At 27.6% G+C, this 20846-nt stretch overlaps 1 protein-coding gene across 1 annotated transcript in view; it reads right to left on the bottom strand.

Annotated features, from left to right (window-relative positions):
• Nucleotides 1-3690: 3690 nt before the first annotated feature.
• The window catches only part of SppL (signal peptide peptidase-like protein), an 89346-nt gene continuing 72190 nt past the window's right edge, over nucleotides 3691-20846 (bottom strand). Inside the window, exon 13 of the mRNA XM_075363501.1 lies at nucleotides 3691-4720. The gene's annotated coding sequence lies outside the window, so the exon portion shown is untranslated. The remainder of the gene's footprint in view (nucleotides 4721-20846) is intronic.

The raw sequence follows: 20846 nt of genomic DNA, 5'->3' as shown, positions 1-20846 counted from the left end.
TGACAGCAGATTGTTTGAATTGTGCTTTGAAATTCTTCTTCTTCAGACCTCTACTTGCCAGACTTAGGATCTTTGGACTACTATCTGTTTCCAACCATGAAGAAGTGGCTTGCTGGAAAGAAATTTACATGAAATGATGAAGTTTTTACTGAAACATCTGCCTATTTTGAAGACTTGGAGAAATCATACTATAAGTTTAGGATCAAAAAACTTGAGCATCATGGAGTAAGAGAGCTTGAAAGAAGATAGATTTGAGCACTAATGGACTTGAAATGAGATTATGTTGAGAAATAGGACTTTTTTCCTAATAGGTTTTCTTCTTTATTTTTGCACAGACTTATTAAACAACCCTCATATAATATATATAGTCATATATGAATTTTGTATGTTTGTTTGTACTTTGTATATATTGAGTTTTTACTCAATTATTTACTGCCTCTTTTTTTAATGAAAAATTCAATTTAAAATAAACTGTTAATGAGAAGCATTAACCACTATCCTACATATTTCATGATCAAGATACTTTCTCTCTAAAGTTGTTAACAACAACATATAACCAATAGATGCTCTTTGTTATAAACAATTATTTTAATTAAATGTCCCTTTTAAATGTCATTTTTTATAAATGTATATGTGCTAATAAATCTTAATTCTGTTAAAAAAAATGCTATATTAAAAGAAACATTAAACATTTTTTAATGTCAGCAGCTGTGTAGTTCATAAATTACTTAAAATGCAGATAAGAATCAATAAAATAAATGGTTTATAAATAACAGGGATATTTCCTGGAAGTTTTCTCAAAATATTACAGAACTGTTTACACAGAAATTATTTTTCAATAAATAGTCTTGTTTGCATGATTATACTTTATTTTAAAGGAGATAGGAATTTTGTGATTAGAGAGCATAATGCAATAAAGACTGGAATTTTAAGTCAGCAACAAAGAAAAATGAACACTACATTGCAGAATTTAAATCACAGGAAATACATCTAAGGTATATGGTATAGTTATAAATTTTCAACTTCTTCATATTTTTAGATTGATCCCAATTAATTTTGTTTGAAGTTTAAAAGAAAAGTACTTAGGTGGAGAAGTCTTACATAATAAAAGTTTCTAATGTATAAATGAGTGGAGAATCATTACAGAATACTTTTACAGCTTTTATGAAGAAACGTATGTAAAAAAACTACAGGGTCATTGAAAAAGGTTGTAGCAGTAAAAAAAAAAATCATACCTCCCTATTAATTGGAACTGCAAAATAATAAAAATATCGTCACGTTTTTTTTAGATGTGACCAGCTGTGACCTTGAGCAGATGCACACAATGGCACAATGCACCTGTGCCACTGTCAGCCAGTGCAATAGTGACAGTTCAGCAGAAAAGCATAGTGAGTTTTGTGATTAGCGAAGTATAAATCACTTATAATTGTTCAACGGATTTTACGGCATGTTTATAGAAATGAACCCCCTAATGCAAACCGCATAAGACGGTGGTATGAGCAGTTTAAGAAACCTGGCAATGCAGAAGTGAAAAAGTCCACTGGACAGTCCAAAACTAGTGACAAAGCAGTTGAGCATATATGTCAAAGTTTTTACATGTTTTTCTGCAAGTTGACCAAATTGAACAAGAAAGTAATGTTGCTGTAATATTTCAAAAAAATGGTGTGCTCCTACACTTTAGCCTAGGTGTTCAGTGTGCTCTCAATGAAAGATTCCCTAATCATTGATTGATTGGTTCTGTGCTTTGGCCTTCGAGAAACCCAGATCTGACACTCTTAGACTTACTTCTAAAAGGATATGTTAAAACCATTGTCTACAGTGAAAAAATCAAGGATGTAAAACATTTAAGACTACAGATCATTGCTGCTACTGCCACAGATACGTCTGTGATGATAGAGTGGACCTGGGCAGAAGTCGATTATTGGCTGGATGTTTGCAAAGCAACCAACGGAACTCGTATTGAAACATTCTAAGGTACGTATAAACACTTTTTGAGTTGGTGAATTTTTAAAAATAATACTCGTTTGATTATCTCTAGTAGTTTCTGAGATACAATGTTTTTAAATGGCTACAACCTTTTCCAATGACCATGTATTAATCAAGAGCAGTGTCTTATATATGTGTAACAGTATGTCTTACAGTTTTATTTAATTTTTTGTAAATTTAAGGCTACTTATAATTTTACAATTATTATTTGGTTGTAAATGCACAGTCTCTATAGAAGCAACTACAAGCACAGTTTCTTTATGGAAGAAATTTCCTGAAAGTGAAAGAAAAATTCTTATTGGGACCATTAGTTGTTGCTGTCTTGCTTATAGTTTGAAAATGTATGTCTAAAGATACAGAACGTCCTATTTAACACAGTAAATGAGAATTGCTGATCTAGATCTAAAAATAAACAAATAACATTTCAAATTGTAACTGACATAAGCTGTAATAACAAATATCTTTTAGTAAAAATTGTTGTGTTGAAGACTAAAAGGTACGTTTCTAAATACTTAGCTTACTAAGTCAATTTTTCTTTGTAGCACAATGTCTAGTATCTAAATAACAAACAAAAATGAATAAAGTGTAAATTAATAAAATAGTTCGTTACAGCTGCTGAAAAGGTATTCATGGTTTTTGTTGTTCTGATATTAATGATTAAAAGCAGAAAATGTTAAATTATTATTGTATGGACTTACATTTTAACTAACAGAGTCCTTTTCCTCTGCACCAGATTCAATCATAAACTACAATCAATTTCTTAGATTAATGTGTCCTCCACTGAACTATGTGTTCATTACTAGAGCCATAACACATATACCAGAAATGTTTGTAACCCTATATGTATGTAACGGGCAAAGTTTTGATCCATATCATGAGACAAACTGCATCATTTGAATATCGTATTGTCGATCAACACTATAATAAACTTTTTTCTACAATCCTTTTAACACGCTGTTAAAATCAAATATATATTTTTTAATTAGAAAACATCTTATAATAGTTTATTATAATTTTTTGTTCACAAACTATTTATTAGATGAAAAAAATCTTCCACAGTTGTTACAGATGAGATTCTGCAATTACATTTGAATTCAAGTACTTCTACTTTCTGTGTATTACACTATTCATTTCTGTAATTATTAAATAAGTTTCTTTTTGTCCAAGTTATTTTGAAATAAAATTGTGATTGCAAGTAAATAAAATTATTCTTTTTTTTTATAAATAAAAGTTCTTCCCTTTTGAAATAAAAATATAACATGTTTTTGTATGAAATTATACATTTTAATTAACATCATGTGTACTTCAGCGGATAAAGTGAAAATTGTGACTATTTTTATATTTAACAGTAATATTCTGTGAATATAAAAATATCATTTCTCTAAAAAAAAAGCAACTATATGTGCCAGCTGAATTTTTCTTTAAAATAAATATTATTAAATATCTTTGTTAAGCTGTAATACATAAATGTCTTTCAAACGTAATCATTCAGAAAACTTTTTAAAATACTATTACATCCAAATAAGTACAATGGTATGTTTATTATTACTTTCTAAGTAATTTGTTACATAAAGCTTGAGATTTATAATATACTAATGTAAAAATATGTGTGCGTGTGTGTTAGAGTATATATATATATATATATACTCTAACACACACATATACAAGAGTATATATATATATATATATATACTCTACACACACATATGTATATATATATATATATACACACACACATATAATTAAAACTACTTGCAAATACTTTTAATACAACCTGTTGCTGAGGGTTATTTTAACCAGCAGGTTACAAGGATTAAATGAAGAGTAATTAGACAGGAAATAGAATTAAGAGTCTACATACAGTACAGAAATTTCATAAAAAATGATTTACATTTGTTATAACTCAAGTTACAGCAGAACATACAAATGAGATTTAAACTGAAGTAATCAAATTTATTTAAACAAATATACTTTGATGGAGTCATTTCTGTTACCCAATGTTAAGATGTTAATCCTAAACGGTAATATAAATGTCATCACATACCACAACAGAATTAAACAGAATTTACATGCCTCCAGTTTTATTATTTCAAGCTTTTTGCTAACTTCAACAACAAAAAAATAATATTGCCAACTACTGGAAAGATTACGGTATTAATTATCTGAGTTAGTATAATTAAAATCAGGACACACCAATTTGATTTGCTTTTACTATTTTTGTTTATTTACAACATTCTTTAAATTTTTTAATAGACACTAAAAGAGACTAACGAACAACAAATTATAAAAAAAAGTCTATTAGAATTATATAAAAATCTATCATACAATCATAAAAAAGGCAGTTACATTAAAAATTATAATGTTATATAAAACAGTTACACATGATTATTGATAAAAAAATAAATAAATAAAAAAAGAAAATCCAAACATTAACACACATTTGTATCTCATTCAATATTGTTTTCGATCCCTTAGCTGCTATAAAAAAGTAATCTATTAGTTTCTTGCTGTTTATGAATTTGATGAATAACTAACTTTTGTTGCGTTGTGAGTAAAAAGTTACAACAGTAATTCATAAATTAACAGACTAATCGACTGTGTTAATTTTAAAAAAATTATTCTGTATTTCAATTATAACTAAAATCACAGTAGTATTGTTTTTTTGACAGTTCAGCAAACTCTAATTAATAAAAACTGCTCTGTACCTAATGTTCCTGTACCGTATTGAGTGCTCCTAAAAAAAAAAAAAGATTCTTGTTGGAAACATATACTATCTGAACATAAAATTTTCACAGTATTTAACCACAAATTACCCTATACATAAATAACATGCTTCAGAAGAAATATATAATATTACAGAAATGTGTTTTATTTAACAAACTAGAAATTCACGCAAACATGAGTGAATGCTATTTTAGCATGGCCTACATGCTCAAAGATTTTCAAAAATCTTAAAAACTTTTAACTCATAATGAGGTATAATGTTAAGGTGTACTCCAGCACTAACATTCTTGTATGGTTGACAAGTTTGTCTAATTTAATTGAATTAACAATTGATAAAATTTGGTATAAGAAGATCTAAAGTTCTAGAAATGAATCTCTTACAAGAAAATCGTTTTACAGATGCGCAGAAAAGATAAAATACCAAAAGTTCAACTAATAAAACAGTTTCTTACTTATGTTAAACAATAAATGGTGAAGCTTTACTTTTACTGAATAATTGCATTCATAATAGTACTGACTTAGATGTAGACAAACGCACATGTTTGATAAAAAAATGAGCAGCTACTTTATAAATGCCTCATTAAAAGGCTACATTAGATTTATAAACTGAGCATACATATGTAGATCAAACTTGTAGTATAATTGTTCAAAATATTTAACTTTTTGGCTGGATAAAACATTAATTTTGAAATAAGATATGTAATGGCTAAACTTTTATTAGTTATGAAAAATAATTTAATTTATTTTAATCTATATGTTATTGAAGATGCTTGAGAAAAGCATTAAAACTGAATGCACCTCTATATAGCTTACTTGCTGAATTTAATAAAATTAACTTAGTCAAGTTAAGTTAGCAAAGTTATAATGTGTAACATTTAAAAAAGGGAGTAAAGAAAGTAAAGGAAGAAGGTTCAACTGACATTTCGGCAGATAGTGGCATGATTTGTGTAAATATATCCATGATTGTGGGAAATAGATAACTGTAAACGTTAAAGATATGTTAACTTGAAATACCATCTTGTTTAAGTCAGATCAAACATGAAAATAAAGTAAATAATTGTTTTTTTTAATTTTAATTATTTCTATTTATGTATTTTTTAAAATTATATAGTAGTGTTATGTTTAGCACTTCATACTTTTTTGTTAAGTTCAAGAGATTGTATCATATCAAATTACCAGTTTACTTTACATTAAACTTAGATAAATGATAAATACAATAACTGACAGCTATTTCAGTCAACGATTAAAGGGAAAAAAATTATATTTTGCTGCTATTGTATTAACGCCATTTAATTTTTTGATAAAGGAAAAAGAATGTATGTAAGAAAATCAACATTTTTTCTTATGCATACAATCTCTGATAAAAAGACATGAAATTATTCCTGTATATATTGAAATGAACATATTAGCAGTATTAGATCAGAAAGCGTAAATAATTCAACAAAGGAGAGCAACTCCAATTTTAAAGTTACTCGCTAATGTATGTTTATTCATATAAAAGACCAATTAATAATTAGATAAACATGTGGGTCATACAGGATTTCTATTCTCAACTAGTGTTTTTTTCTAATAACCGAATTTCATTATTCAACAGCTATCAATCTATTTAATCAGTATAGTAAACTGAAGCTGCCAAAATTTCAGTATTGATCAGTTTGTGATATAATATTGAGTAATTTTAACAATGAATAGAAAATTTATCTTACACCATTTATCAGAGAGTACTTTCTTAAAACAGAAAAAAATTTCTGTAGTATAACATGTTCCTTCTAAAACACTGTATATATAGACACATTAATAATCATAGCAAAACATATGTAATTTAATTAATTATTAAATTTGGGCACGTCTTTTTTTTTCACTGTAAAAAATACTTGGCACAGAGATCCATCTAAGGATGTTTTTTTACTTTAGCAGTTAAGGGGTAAATTATCTGAAAACTTAAAAAAGATCATAAACAATTAATATATACAATAACAGATAAGAGTTGAAATATTATAATAATATAAGAGTGCCATATGCTTTATCCCTGATTTATAAATGAACAAGTCTGAGTACAAAAAAATAATACTTCACATAAAAAATGTCACGATTTATATGATTTGTATTGAGCAAAACATATAAAAAAAATAATTAACCTATCCGATAAAATACTAAGGTTTTGAATAATTCCATTAAAATGTTTTAACAGTCAGTATTCCACAATACACTTACTGGTAAGAGAATGCATAAAAATTAAAATGTAATTGATAATACTTTACCAAAGAACTACAGTTAACTGGAATAAGATTGGCAGACCCTTTTTCTAACACTGAGAATTTTTGTAAACAAATAAATAAAGTTTGACAATCATTATACACATTACACAAGATAAAATTAAATATTAACATTCAAAGAAATGCAAATATAATTTCTGATTTTACCGAAATAAAACTGTAATAATAATAATATTCTGAAAAACATCGGTTAAATGTTTAGAGAACAAATTTTAATGGTTTTAATATTTTTCCTGAATCAAAAATGACTTCAAACGGTTTTTCATACTCTTTTTTGATTAATTTACGAGTTGTTATTTTCTTAAAAATGTTTACACAGCCAAAACCGACAAATAAGTGATCAATAAAACATTAAAAAAAAAAAATAATAAACAAATCAAAAAGGATTGAGAACTTTAGAATTGCCATTCAATACTGAGAAAAAGCTAACAAAGGAAATAAGATTCACATACCCAAGAAGATTACAGTAATCAACAGGTGGTAGAGAAGAGCCCTCACAATTTAGTACTAAAACATGCAGTTGTTTTACACTAGTAAAGCATCTACATCTGCAACTATAATTTTGGAGAATTTTAGATGAACTTACACCTGCCAAGTTCATATCTGTTAAGATTTAAGGTAATGTGTGATTTCAACTGCTGAAAGAATTTTCACTGAGATCATGATGGAAATACAATGGATAACGTGATAAATAATGAAGCACATCTTCCACAACTGCTGTATCCTCTGCCTAATGAATATCTTCCTGCACGGTATGTTCAGAAAAAATTATACTTTTGAAAAATACAGACATTTTGTAATAGCTGAGTAGAATCATCTTACCATATAAAAAAAATTCCTTTTATCTGACAAAATGAAATGGCAGTTAACACGACACAAATTAACTACATCAACAAGCAATAATAGTTTCAGCAAGATGGAGCTACTATATGCATACAATATATGCTACTATATGCATGAAGGGAAATACACTGGCAAATGTTTCCCGAGCACCTTATTTCTCAGTGGGAGGACATGTTATAGCTAGCTTGTTCATCTGACATTTCGGTCTATAATTACTTCCTACAGGGCTATCCAAAATGTAAAATTTGTACTTTTAAACCATCATGTATCAATACTCAGAGATGGTATTCCAAAACAAATGGAGCAACATGCTAAGCACAAATTTTCTGCCAAACTAAGGTAACCTTACACAAGCATAGTGTCACTTAAATGCTATTTTTCAAACTAAAATTTATTATGTTACATCAGTAAATGACTTAATGTATTGTAGACTTTGAAAAAAAAAAATTACTTTTTATAAATTTGTAATTGTATACATGTTTTTTTTTTAACGTCACAATTTCATGAAGGACTAACAGAATTACGGATGTAACAGAAATAGTTTTAGAAACTCACATTAAATGATAAAAAAATGTTTTATATCAAAACTTTATAAAAAGGGGACTGACTTAAATTATGCTATAATATTTGTAATACAATATATTAGCCTTTTTTTCTATTATGTTAAAATTATAAATACGTGATGCACAAAATACTCCATAGAAAACTTAAAATTACATTCTTTTAAATCTCAAAATTTTCCAGACAAGAGAGTTCAGGATAAAAAGGCTTTTACTGTATTGTAATTAACATCAAATAATATGCAACATATTAAATTAATTATAAAAAATAACAATTACATAAAATAATTCTGCAAATATATATAATTACAAACGCTTAATAGTATTTTGAAAATACAACACAATTAATTAATTGGTTACTAACTGGCCAAGTAATAGCACTACTCTACAATTATTATATATATATATTATTAGTGTTTGAACAGAGTGAAAAATTTCCCAGGAATTAACTTTTCCTTTAAACCCAATATTAACATTTTATGTAATTCTTTACTGTTAAAAATCCATTAGATACCTGCAATTAATAAACATATAAATGTATAAAATTTATTATTTACATAATTTTTTGTCTGTCATGGATTAAATCTATAAAAATGTAAATAAATAAATAAACATCTATTATTTTTTAAATTTATTAAAACTAAAATAAAAGTTTAATTATTTATAAATATCAATATAAAAGTATTTGTACATACACCCTGTTAGTAAATACAATCAAAAGAAATTAAAAAATAAATAAATACATCAGACAGACAAACATGCACTACCATGTGCTATTACTCAACTTACACCCATACACAATGTGCGCCAAATAAATTAACATTTATAAGTAAAAAATATCATCAACAAATAATTACAACACATTATCTTAAAAAATCACTAAGCATGACCATTAATATTAAGAATAATAGAACTATTGCACATATTCATAAACCAGCTCTTTTAGTCAACAAATTAAATAATTTAAAAAAAAATTTACATCATTAATAATAAAAAAATTCTACTCATGAAGACAACTCTGCAGTAGAAAAAGAACAAAATAAATCTGTTTATTAGAAGCTATACAATTAATTTAAATACACCATATTCACTAATTATTTTTTTATTTTTATAAAATTTATTTTGTAAAAAAATTATCACAAATACTATATTCTAACAACTACATACATACCTTACATTTTTCATTAAAAAAAAGTTAATAAATTTTATTAAAATGTATAAATACTTTAGTAATATTAATAATATACATATATAATTCATATGTAGTTAACCTATTTAACTATCAATATAAATAGGTTTTGCTATTTAAAAAACCATCTTTTGTGAGAATCAATTATTTTAAAATATTAACTTTGTATATATTACACTCATATTTTTATGAAAATAAAAATGTATTTAACTAGGAGTATAAAATGAGTAATTTAACAAATTTTTAAACAAAAAAATATTTAAAGGAAAGTAAAAGACTTATCAATGAAAAAACTTCAGTCTGATAATGAAGAACATAATTTTTAAATAAATCAAACTTTACTTACCTCTTATTATTTCTCACACTCCCAATTTTTTTAAATATTTAATTTTCACTGAAAGTGGTTTTTTAAAAGCAAAACACATCTAGGTTGGTAATTAAAACAGATTAACAATAAACAATCTTAATTTTATAAACTTAACTTTTATATCTGATCAAAAAAAAGTAAAAATAAGAAGAAAATTTTTTAAAAGATTAATAGAATAGATATTACTATTTTATTACAGTACTAATGAAAACAAATATGTTGGACTTGAATTATGCAATTATGAGTATGTATCATAATATTTTCCTCAGAGCTACCATCCATACAAATTTTTATGTCATAATGTCTCAAAATGATTAAAAAGATATATACAAAAAAAAAAACAGGTAAATATTTCCAAGTAATACTTGAACAATAGAAAATCTGTAATTTATCATAATAAATTATGATTTCCTGTTTCAATATAATTTTTTTTTAATGACAATGTAACATAATTAGTTTAATTCTCACTTTAACTAAACAAAACAATAAAACTAGTGTGAAGCTACAAAATAAGTCACACTAAATGTGTGTATATATCACTTAGCAATTGCTAAACAACAAATCAGCAGCAAGAGTCACTCGAAAGGTAGGAAAGGCTGTGCTCATTTCAGGTTTTCTACTTAATTGTGCAAATATGGAAGAGATCTTTTTTTATCACAAATTTATTAAATGCAAACATATTTCTCAGTTAACTGATTGACTATTGAAATTTGGATAAGTATTGTTTTCTCTGATCCTTAAAAGTTGGAAAATTTGGTCTGACTTTTCTGATCTCCCATACTAATCATAACCATTCACAGGGATTTTTCAATCTTTTTCTATAAGTAAGATAATCATATATGTAATAATGTTTATAATATTTGACTTTTACATAAAAAACAATTTTTTTAGTAATTCCATACATTTTTTCATTAGTAATAATCATTAAATACAGAACATAAAAATTTAGAAATAAATTACAATGAATGATAATGCAATTCTAAATTTGATAGTCTCTGAAAACAAATGGGTTATGATAATAAACCAACATAAATAGTTGTAGGCTTAATATGATTGATATCAAAATAAAGGCATTCATTCTTGTTAATATTGAAAATTAAATGCCTTAAAGCACCCTAAATTCATTCATTACAAAGATTAGTGATCATTATACCTTTATTTAAAAAAATTTATTAATTAAAGATGTATTATCATATGTTGACTATGATATTTATTATATATATAATTACAAAATTAATAGTATAATTCAACTGGTAAGCAGGTATACTGTATGTAGTACAACTGAGTATTGGAGACTATAAATATCAGTAGTGGACATGATTTAGTGGCAATCTCATCTACAGATACAGCAATACCTCCTTGCCTTACACACAATTTTTTTAATCAAATATTATCTTACCTGACATATACTAAAGTTTATAATCACTTATAACCAACATGTAATCGATCAGGTTAAGCTACCTGGATCTCCTGAGGAGCTTCGTAGTTTTCCTTCTATAGTTTGATCACTTTTTTCTAAACTTCCTCTACCTTTTATTTTTTTTCCCATGGATAATGAGAATCACATCGGGTCAGTATGGAAAGCTAGGGGAAACAGTAGCTGGCAGAATGGCTACTTATTTAGTACTTGATGGGGTGGAGATCCATGTATGTGATAATCCAGTGAATCCATTTCCCAAGTGGGTGGCAAATAAAGGATTAAAATAATGGTCGAGATGCCTCCTACTGGGTAAACCCAGGTTTTCAAGCCTTCAGTGATCAAAATCTAATATAATCTATTTATAACAAAATTTACAAAAAAAAATGTTACAACTCAAAAAACTAAAAAAAAAGAACAATATATTATACTGAAAAATAAAACTAACATGAACCTTTTTAGCAGTCAACACAATGTTAATTACGCATATAATCTCAGATAGGTCCAGAACTTTGAACAAAACATAGAGAACTCAAAATTATTAAATATAATAATGTATACAAGATATGTACAATCGTGCGCTTTCCACATGAGCTGATGGACATCTCCAGCGTGAATATGTTTCACAGATAAAGATAATGAGTAAGTGAAAAGTTAATAAAGTGAAATTAACTATTTTAATTTTATACAAGGCATATCAAACAAAAATCTGATATGGAACACTTTTGTGACACAACAACGAGGAGACTAGATACACTTTATATAAATGAGCCTAACAAACATATATTAGGAATATGTAAAGAATTTTTACTAGGATAACCTATCTGATGTCATACTTTTTATTTTTTTCTCTGTCTAGTTTATAAAGTAATAAAAAATGTATATAAGAGACTTCAAATTGAGAAAGCTAACATTACAAATTTGAAGAATTATAGATCCAAATTTAATGAAATTAGAAATAAAAGGAAAACATCCTAAGACTTAAAAGTATGACCCTATTCAGTTTATGTTTTGAAAAATAAATCTGGAAAACATAATTTTAGAGTATTTTTTAAAAGGATAAACAAGTATTAAAATGTTAACTGATCAACAAGCATTTGGGAAAAAAAATGATGGTGCTTCATTTACAGATCTTCAGTGCCCCAACAATTATATTTCTATAAAAAAACAACAATGAAACTGGCAAACAAAACAGAGTATAAATTACACTAAAACAAATAAAAAAGATTAATTAAGATAACCAGAAACTATATTTCTAAATTATAATTGCACAATCATTAAAGACGTTCACCTTTTTCTCTGAGGATTTACCAAAAATGTTTGTATGTAATATAAATAAAAAATCCTAAGTTAGCACTGAGTGGCTGTTATCTTTAAAGATTCTGGTGCAAACAAAAAAAAGTTAATATTATTTATTTACCTCTGTCTATAATTTCAGTAAATGTAAAAAACATTGAATTTATGACTGCTTTTTTAAAATCCTAATCTATTTTAAAAATATGATATATATTTTTCCTTATAGTTTAACTACCTTTTGTATAAATTTTTAAACTGATTATAGATTTAAAGCTCTTGCGCAGAGTATTCTAAAAGTTCTTCGTTGGCTAAATTAACTCAAAGAAAGAAATATATACTAAAATTAAAATAAATTTTATAATTCCTTATTATTCTTTAAGTACTTCACGACAAAACAACATTGTTAAAACAAGTGCTGAAATAATTTCCTTCAATAATAGAAGACAGTACTGAAATTTTTCTTGCATGTTGAGACACCAAGGGTTAGTTTACAGTGGAAGAAATAATAAATAACAGGTAAAAACTATATGGGAAGACAATGATTATGAAATAATAGTAAACCATGAAGGAGCACATAATAAGGATGCAAGGAATACATAAATTCAATTAATACCTAGCAGCCTAAAGGTACATCATTATTAGCAAAAATTAAACATGTTTTGTTAAATACAGGATGAGCAACATAAAACTAAACACATAACATAACCACTGAAAAATCGGTAGGTTATGTTGGAATGAAATTTTATGAATGATACGGATAAATTAAATAAGAAAAACATAAAATGTAATTTAAATGTTGCATTTATTTACCTTATTGTTACAAAAGATGTTCAAAATGAGCACCCTGGGCATCGATGCACTTTTGTGCTCGACTGATCATATTGAGTCATCTGACACAAAACGTTGTTGTCAGTTGTATTGACTTATTGTTGAATGTTAAACCTTCAGTTCATCAAAATTGTGGGGATTAGATGCATAAACTCTCCCATTTAAGTAGCCCCAAAGGATAAAATTGCAAGTACACAACTCTGGGGAATGTGGCCACCGTTCTCGACAGCTTGTTCATTTGTGAAAGCTACATGAACGTGATTCAGTGAAATGTTTGATGTGTAACAATTTGCTCATCTTGTTGTAAGAAGCTGTATTCTTTTAAATTATCAGTTGACTGCGCACAGAATTCTTCAAAAATTGGGAGGTAAACTTGTGTATTGACAGTTCAGTCAAAAAATATTGGTCCCACTATACGATTACTGGAAATGGCACACCAAATACCAATCTACTCATCATGAAGTGAACGCTCGAATATCTCATGAGGATTCCTCGCCATCCAATACCTGCTGTTCTGCGAATTAACATGGCTGGATAAATGAAACCATGTCTCGTCTGACGTGAAATACAACATCGGGTCTATCTGTCCACCAACAATATTTTCGAGAAGCTAGTTGCAATAATCAAGTCGTTGCAGTTTATCTGTTTCCTTCAGTTGTTGCACAATTGTAACACGGTATGATTAATTTTAATTCATTAAGAATTTTACAAATATGTATTTAACACCAGACTGTTGGGATAACTTGTGTAGTGATTTTTTTGGACTGGCAGTAATTCTCCTCTCAAAATTGGCAATGGCCTGTGCAGTCCTAATGGAAGATTGCCTATTTCATTTTGCATTTGAAACCGAACCTGTTGTACGCCATTTTTAACTAAATTGTGTATGCTGCTCTTTGCTGGGGTATAGGCATTTGGAAATTTTTCTACAAATACTTTATGTGATTCTTCAAATGACCCAGATGAATGTAGGCCTCAACTTTAGCTATCCTGTCCTGAATTGAATAAGGCATTTTACAAAAATACAACTGTGCTCACAATACTGCACTGACACGTAACCACCTGACAAACGGCAGCAACAATCAGTAGTAACATATACATCCACTAGTTGCGCCAGTTGTATAAGTCTTTCATAAATAGTGTTGGGTAGTGGTTTCATTATGGGTTCGGTTTTATGTTGCTCACTCTGTATAAATAGCCTTAATGATTAATATAATTTCTTCAAACTAAAAAAAAAAAAAATTTTTAAATGGTGCTTTTACAAACACTACAAAAATAATATTTTAGCAAGATTAATTCTTGGATGAGTAACTGATTAATTTATCTCCTTCATTATTTACACTTTCTAGGTCCTTCATTAGTGCTTTTTACACGACTGCCCAAAAAGAAGTGTAATGTGTTTAGGGTGTGTGTACTTATGTATGTTTGTTCCACTGTAGCAACTCAACAGCTGAACCGATTTAAATGTCTGATCCAATGTTGAAATCCTTATGTTAATGGGAGTGTCATAGGTGATGTAAAAAAGTACATATATATATATGTTTAAATAAATTTAAAAAAAATTGGAAAAATACATTCTATGAATGAGTTGTTTTTGAATAAATCACATCTCAGTGATTCATTCTAAACGATTTGGAAATCTCAGATCTCATAAATGGGAAATTATTGTCTTACAAGTGTTTTTACATGTCTGCCAAAAAAGGAGTGTAATGAATTTAGGGTATATGTATGTATATCTGTTCCACTGTAGCAACTCAACGACTGAACTGATTTATATGTATGACCCTGTGTTGGAATTCTTATCTTACCGGGAATGTTGTAGGCTATATACATATGAAGGGCACAAGAAAAGAAGGGGCTAATTCCAATTTTTAAAAAAATGAGTTTCTGCTGTAATGCTATAATACAGAGTGTAATCTACAATATGATACAACTTTCTTTCTTTCTTTCTTTTCCTGTTTAGCCTCCGGTAACTACCGTTCAGATAATACTTCAGAGGATGAATGAGGATGATATGTATGAGTATAAATGAAGTGTAGTCTTGTACAGTCTTAGTTCGACCATTCCTGAGATGTGTGGTTAATTGAAACCCAACCACCAAAGAACACCGGTATCCACAATCTAGTATTCAAATCCGTGTAAAAATAACTGGCTTTACTAGGACTTGAATGCTGGAACTCTCGACTTCCAAATCAGCTGATTTGGGAAGACGCGTTCACCACTAGACCAACCTGGTGGGTTACAATATGATACAACTGGTTTGGGGAAAAAATGGGCTAAGTCCAGAATAAATGCAATTTAAAAAAAATCAGTGTACAGGGAAAGAAAGGGCTAAGTCCATCTGGTACAGGGAAGGAAAGAGATTAGTCCATACCATTGTAGAATGCGTCACTGAATATTACTTTTAATTTAGTTTGTTTGAGGTTAGAAATACTTGTTTGTGGTTTGTACTAGTTGATTAATAAATAATAATTTTGTTTTTTTTATTCTTTGAGAGGCTAAAAGTAGTGTTTGTTGTAATGGAAGGTGATGAAAATTTGGATTATTTGAATGTCCACAGAGTTCTTCTACAAGAAAAAGAAAGAAGCATGGTCGTATATCTGATGTAAACAAAAACTTAACTTAATGTCACATGTAATGGGTGAAGATTGCAATTGTTCAATGAAATGTTTTGATATTGTACCTAAAAAAGTAAAAATGACATTTTAAAAAATTTCAATTTAATAGAATCCGTCAATATGCAAAATAGTTATTTATGTGGTCTGATTGCTGTGCTTCCAATACAAAGAAGAAGGCCAAGGAAGGACTGATTTAACAATTAATCTTATAATTACAGAGTTCACTATAGCACTGATAATGAAGTAAAATAAATTATGGTGTGCCATAAGGGTTTTATTTCCATTCAAGGTGTTTCTAAAAATAAAATAGAGTATTTGGTGGCCAGTTTAAGAAAAGATGGAAAATGTCTGGTTGATAAAAGAGGCTAACATGAAAACAGACCGTGGAAAATTTGAAGACAAATTAATATTATTAAAAAGCACATTGCTTCTTTTCCTGGAAGAAATAGTCACTATGGTTTAAAAGATTCAAAAAAATTTACCTCTCAGATGATCTTAATGTCAAAAGAATGTATTCTTTATTTGAAGAAGCTTATCCTGCAGATGCAGTCTCATACGAATCACATTGACATATGTTTAATATAAGCTTTGGGTTACCTAGAACTGATACTTGTAGCAGCTGTGATGACTATGTAGCAAAGGTAAAATTTCTACAATTAGAGAAGAGTACTTGCAATAATGTAAGTGATATTAACAGAATTGAAAGTGAACTGGCAAAACTGATAACACCAAATAATGAACATAAATTACAAGCAGATACGTTTTATAACAGAAAGAGAAAGGTTAAAATGGAAAGCAGAAAACAGACTGATATGGAAGCAATTTGCATGGATTTTTCAAAGAATCCATGCAAACTGCTCTGCGAAAATTACAAATCTTCTGCAATTCTTGTGCAGGGCAGAACAAAAATTACACACTCATTCGATTTCTGCATTATTTAATTCATTTTAAACACTGATTTGATTAAAGTGACATTTCCAATAAAAGGGCATTCTTATCTTAATACGATAAAAATTTTGGTCTTATTAACAAAAAAAAGTCACATCAGAAACTCTGAAAGACCAGGTTGAAGTTTTCAAAAGTGCCAGAAAGAAGCCATTTCCTTTTAAAGTAGTTGAAGCAAGCTCAGATACTTTTCAGCAGTGGTCATCTTTGTAACATCGCTTTATAAAAAAAAAGTGACTATTTGCTAGGCGCCCTATCAAAGAAATTATTTTTGAGAAGGAACACTCAAGACTTGTCAAATTCAGATCAATTTTTAATGGTCAATGGGATACCAAGGTAATAAGGGATTCAACAAATTTGTTGCCGGAAATGAATGGACTTACAGAAGGAGAGTTTGTTCTACCTGAATTTAGTTATGAAGGAAAGTTCAATAACTACCTAAAACAATAATTAACTTGACTAACTTATTTAAGTATATACAGCACAGGTACATTTTTCTTCTTTTTTTTAGTTTTACTTCCTATGTAAGATAAGTGGTATGATTTGCAATGTTTAAAAAGATTTTGTGGAGCAGAAGGAAAATATTATGAAATTCTTCATTATGAATAAAAACGTCTGAATGTTTTTTTTTTATTAAATTCTCTCATTACTAGTAATTTCTGAAATATGCTAATTTAATCTTTTCCAAAAACTTTCTTATTAATAATAAATATTGTTATCGATTTTAATTATATTAGTGTTCACTATTTTTAATTAAGTGGGAATAAAGGGGCTAAGTCCATAGACTAAGCCCTTTATTTCACTGGATGAAATGTACTGTAATTTTTTTTTCAGTGTTACTAAATACTGTTTAAAACTATTTTACTTTTATTATAACCAAGTGTTACTAAAATCTTCAGACTTTTTTTACTGTTAGAATAAGATGTATATTATATTAAAAAAAAAGATTTCTTTCAAGGATTAAAATCTTAAAATTGCTTTCCTGTAAAATTTACTGAAGTGGACTTAGCCCCTACTTTTCCTGTGCCCATCATATATATATATATGTTTAAATAAATTTTAAAAAAATTGAAGAAATTTATACTTTACAAATATACTATATACAAAATTGTCACCCGCACGCTCTGTAATTATCCTATATTAAAGAGCAATGGTTTTTTTTTGGGCAGTGGTGTTTTTTGATTTTTAATATTATTTCATGTAATCTACATATATATGGTGCATTACATATTAAAAAAAACAGTACTACTGACATAATAAAGACTATAAATAGATATTATTTAATTGCGTAACTGCTTTCTCCTTGTTAACGCATTTTAACTGTCATACTCAACAGTTTTAGTCAATCTGACATACAACATTCTCCAAAATAACATAACGTAGCTATTGTCAACAATAACAAGTAAATGAGGGATGATGAAAATGAGGAGTGACGTTATTTCTCATTTCTTTCTTTACTAATCTGAATACACTGTTATGTACCAGTTCAGTATTTTAAGCCCCCTGAAATGCAGGTAACATTCATTCCAAGTGACACCCTTGACCACTTGACACCCTAGTTCACCACTGTTACTGGCTATGTAGTATGAAAATCATTACTCTCTGGAAAAAATAAGTTTGAAAACAAGCCTCCTATACCTCAGGTGTTTTACATATATAGTAACTATAAGAAAATCTAACAGAAACAGTGATATCAACATGTAAAAATTACCTCTTTCCATCATGAAAGAAAAGAATTCTATACAGTTCTACTTAATTAGGGAAAAATAATGTGTAATTTTTCATAATAAAAATTTCAATATTGTATTGCAACTCATCAGTCAGTTCTCTTCATTTTGACATCTGCTGATATATATATATATATATATATATATATATATATATATATATATATATATATATATATATATATATGTTGATGGAAAGGACTTAAAGGGAATATACAAAATTAAATGTAATGGATGCAAATTTATATTGGTAAAACTAACAGTTTTAAAAAAAATTTACAGAACATTACAATGCTTACAGAATCAGAAAAAGAGGTGTGTCTGTCTAATGTGGCCAAACATTTGTTGCAATATAAACATATTATTACTGATTGTAAAAATCTAGAAATTTTTGAAATTTGTATTGACGATAAACAAATGAATATACTTGAAAAATATTGTATTTATAAATTTAAACAAAAGTATGAAAAGAAGAACCACCACATCATATTTGAAAATGTTGTTTTAGTTAAAGACGTTTAGTAGGTTGAAGCAGTTGGCAACAATGATTACAAACACAAGATGCATGAAATTTTTAATTTACATCATTCCAGTAATGGCAATGGAGTTGTGCTGTTATTACAAATCTTATGGAAATTAGTGTGTTTTCTAAATTTTTAAGTTTTTGTTTTTGTTATTTGTTTGATGTAATTTTAGAATTTTGTACTGACTGATGATGCGGGATCCTGCAAACGTCGACTATTGGTATTAAGTTTTTTTTAGGCTTTTCTGTTACTGTGTTTTGGTGATTAATATTTATATATATATATATATACTAGTATATAGTATATAAGTATATACTAGTATATAAGTAATATATATATATACATAAATATGTATATGTGTATGTGTATGTGTATGTATGCGGTAAGTAGTAGAGCATTCCCATTTTTCATCCAGAACATTCTGGGTTTGAATTCTGACTGGGCATAGTTTTTATGAAGATAATTCATTAGCTATTCCTTCAAGTAGGCCGCTGACAGGAAAAGCAACTGGCCATAAAAATTATAATTTTAGAAAACTGAAATGGATGTGCATAAAATGAAATAAAAAGAAAATTATTTTTATAAATAAATGCACATATATAAGTAAAAAAATAAAATCTCTTTTACAACAAGTAGATCAGCTCAGAAAAATTATTAAGAGCAACTATCATTTAACTGGAGATTTTGATCTTGACATAACACTGAATACGTTAATGGGATTCAAGTTAAATTGTAGTGTCTAAACAAAATCAATTTATATACCATCAAAATAAAATAAATAAATAATTCAGAATAAAATAAATATTAAAACATCTTTTACTTAATTATGTTATACGAACATGAATTCAAATTACAGTAATATGTTCAATCAGAACGTAATGAATGGGTAAATAACCTCTTGAACCTTACCGAAGAATAACATTAGCAATAAAGGTAATAAATAATTATAAGAAAAAGCTCATTGAAGTGAACATATCCATTACATTCATGACATAGAATACTGTTGTATATGATATATGTGTCTACCCTTCCTTGTTGGTAGCTAATAATTTGGGCATTATGACAATAATAATTTGAATATAGCATATTTCTTATAAAAAAAACCCTGAAATTACTGAAATAAGAAGCAAATTTTACAAAATCCACAATCAGAACACTTTTTTCATATAAATGCTTTAGTACAAAACATCTGTAGTTTACACTGTATAAGTAAGGAAATAAATTAGTTTGAAATGTTATTAAATAAAGATTTCCATCTTAGGAACATTAAAAAATATTGATTTTGATAAAGAAAGAACTTAACAACATGTTTCATTTACTTCCAGGAATTTGGGCACTGTTATTATTCAATGTCTTTAATTAATTTAATGACAATTTCAACAAATTAATCTGTCATGTAATGAATGATAAGACTGGTAAGTTTGTTGCCACTACTATAATTAATCATTAATCTGTGTTTACAGAATATATATTTTATTTATAAGCCTACTGCATCAAGAGGAAAAACGAGCTTCTGTTAAAATTTTACAAGACTTTTAACAAATATAAT

The sequence above is a fragment of the Lycorma delicatula genome, chromosome 4 (genome assembly GCF_047948215.1).
Source record: "Lycorma delicatula isolate Av1 chromosome 4, ASM4794821v1, whole genome shotgun sequence".
Taxonomy (NCBI): domain Eukaryota; kingdom Metazoa; phylum Arthropoda; class Insecta; order Hemiptera; family Fulgoridae; genus Lycorma; species Lycorma delicatula.
This window is presented reverse-complemented; position numbering and strand designations above follow the sequence as displayed.